This window comes from Gastrolobium bilobum, unplaced genomic scaffold (assembly GCF_033153095.1).
Source record: "Gastrolobium bilobum isolate Gb01-03AN ecotype WA unplaced genomic scaffold, APGP_CSIRO_Gbil_v1 utg383, whole genome shotgun sequence".
Taxonomy (NCBI): Eukaryota; Viridiplantae; Streptophyta; class Magnoliopsida; order Fabales; family Fabaceae; genus Gastrolobium; species Gastrolobium bilobum.
This window is the reverse complement of record NW_026895409.1, coordinates 117,755-122,973: the sequence shown is the minus strand read 5'-3', so window position 1 is coordinate 122,973 and position 5,219 is coordinate 117,755. Positions and strand designations below refer to the sequence as shown.

Below are 5,219 nucleotides of genomic sequence, written 5' to 3'. Positions count from 1 at the left end.
ATTAAAATGCAGAATAAACTTTTTCTTTTCAATTATGACGTCATTATCAATTACCAACTTGATTACTTAATCCATTTTCATAAAAACAATGCTTGTATGTAAATTGCGAAACAACTAACTGAAATACATCAATATATAAATAAAGTGAGTATATAAGTCACAGATCTACAACTCGTAGTCCGGACAATATCCTGATACATTATTACAACTCCAAAAGACTCAAGACAAGAATAAGACATAACAATACTATGTGTCATGGACAATCTCCATGCTCACCAAATAAACAGAGTCTCAACATAATAATCAAAACATAAACTGGAACTAAAACATAAACAGCATGCATATCCAGCATCTAGCAAAACAACATAATAATCAGCAATATCAACTAAGCTTGGGCCTCTTGCCACTCTCAACATTACCTGAACCTGAAATAAGCACCCCAAACGTGGGGTAAGATCTCTAAACAAAAAATCTCAGTAAGGCAAGGGGTCCTCAAGGATCTTCCACCCCAAGCTCACTTACATGTGCAATATAAGTTCAAAAGCAGTAATTTCAATATCAGTTCCAAAACTATGCAGTGCAACAGATATCTATGACATGTGTGTAAATTACTATTCTACTGGCCAGAGAAATGTAGGAATACGTCTATGCCTACATGTAGTACAAGGAACACCACTTGCACCTCATCCACAGCCTCACCATATTGTATGTTCTACATACTCAGGCTTACCGTTACAGGATGGAACACCTCCATGCATATCAACAAGGCACATTGCATATTATAGCTCAACAGCATTCCCAAAACATCAAAAGCATGTAACACAGCATGCATATACCATATCCCCATGGGACATGGTGGAACCACAACGTGGCTAAACCGAGGACACGAAAGCTTACCTTGCAAGCTAACTTCCCAATGCCAAGAGTCCACACTAGCTCAAGGCCTACAAACAGCACAATCACAATCTGCCCATACCATAATTAATCATCAATAATCATAGCTCAGATTACACTAAGTGATTAAGTCTTTCTTACTCATTTTAACTCATAAAATGTTGTTTCTGCATGAAGTATTCGAATACTCCACAAATAGTATTCGAATACTCAAGCTCTCCAGAAAGTATCCGAATACTTTCACTAAAGTATTCGAATACCACTAAGTATCCGAATACTTCTCCTACCAGTATCCGAATACCACAGTATCCGAATACCAAACCTCACTGTATTCGAATACTTTCCAGTATTCGAATACTTCTTCAAAGGTATCCGAATACTTTTCTTACCAGAAAAGTATTCCCATACTCCAGCAAGAGTATTCGACTACCTGATTAACACGTATTCGAATACTACATGAAAAGTATTCGAATACTCACTCAACAGAATGCAGAAATACGAGCAGTCTTCTGCATAATCCCAAATTTAAGGGTCCAAACGTGATTAGGAGTCCACAAACTCCCAAAACAGATATTCACAAGTATACAAGGGACCCAGAAACACATTCACTTCATCAATTAATTCAAGTTATGATTTTTAACCGATTAAACAAGCTTTAAACCTCAAAATAACCAAAAGTGATCATGGTATACCTCTCAAGGATCAAAACTACGAAAATGAGACACCAATGGAGCACTCTACAAAGCACCAAGGTTCTGACTTCCAAGGAAACGAAAATTGCTCAACAAGAAAGGTTTTTTCTTCCCAAAAATGACACCTTGAAACTCAAAAATGACACAACCAAGGTTCTCATCAACTAACTCTCAAACTCAGCCCTTAACCCAAGGATTCAGAGACCAGAGACAGCAAGAGGGACACTTTAATACCCTCACAAGGATCACTCACTCCAAGCACAAGTGTTTAGAGGCTTAGAGGTGAAGAATCCCTCAAAAAATGGTGGCTTGAGTGTTTTCAATGAAAGAAAAGGCAATGGAACAGTAAAATGGTCAGCCACCAAAGAGCATTCACGCACAAAAACTGGTATCTAGGGCAATGTGCCCTTAAAATGGGTATTTAAAACCATAACTCATAAATACACGCAGTATTAGCAAAAATAGCTACGCTTATCATATTAATCTCAAATCTTGGAATCTGAAACTACACATTTTTCTAAGAATTATCATATTTTTTTTATAATTTTCCGAGAACCTTTCCGGTACACATTTTTCCATAGCCAGTATCAGTTCTGGCACCAGTTCTCATTATTTTAACTGGAAACTCATTTTACAAGTCCTATATATCATTCTAGTAATTATCATGCACTTATTTTAATTTTCTGGGATACTTTTTTGGTACGCATTTATACTGACTAGCAGAACCGGTATCTGCACTTTTCTTCCGAAAAACGACTTTCAGCATTATTAACCACTTACTATATATATATAAGCCACATAATAATTATTAAGGTCAATTATGAAATCATTTCCTATTTTATCATAATTAAACAATAAAAATACCATAATTAACGGTGTGAGTTCTTACAGTATTATTAATTAACTAATGAAATATAAAATATAAATTAGTAAGTATGAAATATTAATGTAAAATATAATTTTCTTAATTCACTTAAATAATAAAAATAAATAATAATATTTTATTTTATTTTATTTTATGTAAATCATCAAATATTTTCACATCTTAAAACAATGAATGGTATTATTAATTAACTAATAATATCTTTCAAGTTACACTTCTCACTTCTTACTCTCTTTTCTTTTCTATCTCTCTCTATACAAAATACAAACAAATGGCCTTTTTTATATCCTCTTCTCTTCTCTTTAGCCTTTTTCTCACCATTTCCCTACTTGACTTGACCTCGGCTAGAAGACTCGCTGAGTCAGAGTCAGACCAGCAGTTGCAATTCAAATACCACAAAGGTCCTCTCCTAACTGGCAAAATCTCTGTCAACCTCATCTGGTACGGCAAATTCAACCCATCTCAGCGAGCCATCATCGCAGACTTTATCACATCACTCTCCTCTCCCAAACCCATCACCAGATTCACCACCGCATCACAACCAACCGTGGCAACATGGTGGAAGGCAACGGAGAAATACTACAACCTCATCAACTCCAACAAGTCACCCAAGACGTAGCCGTTGATGGGCTCTGTTCCAGCAGGTGTGGGACTCACGGTTCATCAATGGGTGCACGCGTGAATGGGAAGAGGTACAGATTCGCATACATATGGGCTATGAAGCACCGACACTTCAAAAATCCTGACGTGTCGTGTCCGACACTTCCCGACACTCTCCGACACTCCAACACGTGTTATAGAAATTAAAAAAAAGGTTCAAATGTTGCGTTGCGTTGAAATTTTAGTTTCAATTATTAGATTCGTTGAATTACGATTACCATTTTATTGAGTTTAATATAAATATTTGGGATATTTTATGTTTCTTTTCAAAATTTATGAATAATATAAGTTTAGATTTATTTTTTTTGTTAAATTATTAAATATTACATACAATATATATTAAATAAATTAAAATTTTTATGTAATATGAAAACGTGTCCTAACGTGTCGAAATCTTACATTTTTTAGAATTAACATGTCGGAGTGTCGTGTCGTATCGTGTCACGTGTCTCGTGTCCGTATCGGTGCTACATAGCATATGGGTGGGTAACTCGGAGACTTAGCGCCCTGGTCAATGCGCGTGGCCATTCCACGTGCAAAAAAATTAGTTCACTTGTCTGTCCTTTGATACTTGACCTATAAATACTTATTATTTTTTTTGAACTGGTTTAAATACTGACCTACTTTTATTTGGGTTAATTTTAGACTTAACTTATTTTAATATTGACCCATTAATCTAAAACTTTATCCATATTCATTACGTGAAAAAAAAAAATCACAACTACATTAAAAGAAAAATTATAACATAAAACAATTCCGTGAAAATATTTCCATAACAATTCCTTCAGCATATGTTCTACGCTCGTAGAGACGCACGTCCTGCATCCCAAACCCAACTCTAAAATTTTCCACTCTGTTTAATTAGCTGTTAGGCAGTGAGATATTCTTTCATTTGTTCATTCATTGTTATACCTTCTATAACATTATAAAAATGTTAAATCTGAGTTAATATTCTTATTTTTTTTTTATTCTTAATCTTAATTACTTCGCCTTCGTCTAAATGCGCAACACGCATTGGGCACATGACATCTATGAAGTACCGACATTTCAAAAATCTTAACGTGTCGTGTCCGACACTTCCCGGCACTCTTGGACACTCGGACACTCCCCGACACTCCAACATGCATCATAAAAATTCAAAAAAAGGTTCAAAAATTGTGTTGCGTTGAGTTTTTTAATTCCAACTATTAAATTCGTTGGATTACAATTACCATTTTATTGAGTTTAATATATATATTTGAGATATCTTATGTTTCTTTGCAAAATTTATGAATATTATAAGTTTAGATTCATTTTTTTTGTTAAATTATTGAATATTAAATATAATACACACTACATAAACTAAAAATATTATTTAATATTAAAACGTGTTGAAATCTAATATTTTTTATAATTAACGTATCAGAGTGTCGTGTCGTATCGTGTCACATGTCCCGTGTTGATATCGGTGCTACATAGCATGGCATACCATACTTAGGCTTATAAACGAAAATTATTTATTGTTTGCGAAATATAATTTTCAATATATTGAACTGAAACTTGCTATTGAAACAAAAAAATAAAAAAAGTCAAAGAAAATAAATTCATATCTCTCTGTCACTCATATTTTTCAAGAGACGCTTTAATTTAAATCTAACGGTAAATGCATCTTCATTCTTCACTACGTACTTCAAAGCTTTCTTATTTCGAAATAGCTTTTCGAAAAAAAAAAATTTAGTATCAAAAAGTTGTGCCAAAAACAATTTTAGTGAAATTATATTACAAACTATATTCACCAAAAAAAAAATTATATTACAAAAAAAAATAGCCTTAAAAAAGAATAATAATAGAAATAAAGGTCTAATTTGCAACACTTTCCCTTGTTCTTTTTTACAAAAAGAAGGGATCGAAATCCGCGAAGGTATCCATGGACCACCAAACCCCATATGCAAAGCGGAGGCACGCAAACCCATCGCTGCACCCATATGATACGATGATGTGGTGTTGGATTATAACCATGGCACCGTAATAGTTGGATTTGGAGGAACACGTCACATGAGGTTGGAGCAGAGTGCCTCAAACTCATTCATTATTTACCGACCATAAATTCA

The 5,219-nt window shown here is 34.1% G+C and overlaps 1 pseudogene; it reads left to right on the top strand.

Annotated features, from left to right (window-relative positions):
* The first annotated feature begins 1,113 nt into the window (after window positions 1–1,113).
* On the top strand, window positions 1,114–3,677 carry LOC133310037 (protein PHOSPHATE-INDUCED 1-like; annotated as a pseudogene).
* The last annotated feature ends 1,542 nt before the right edge of the window (window positions 3,678–5,219 follow it).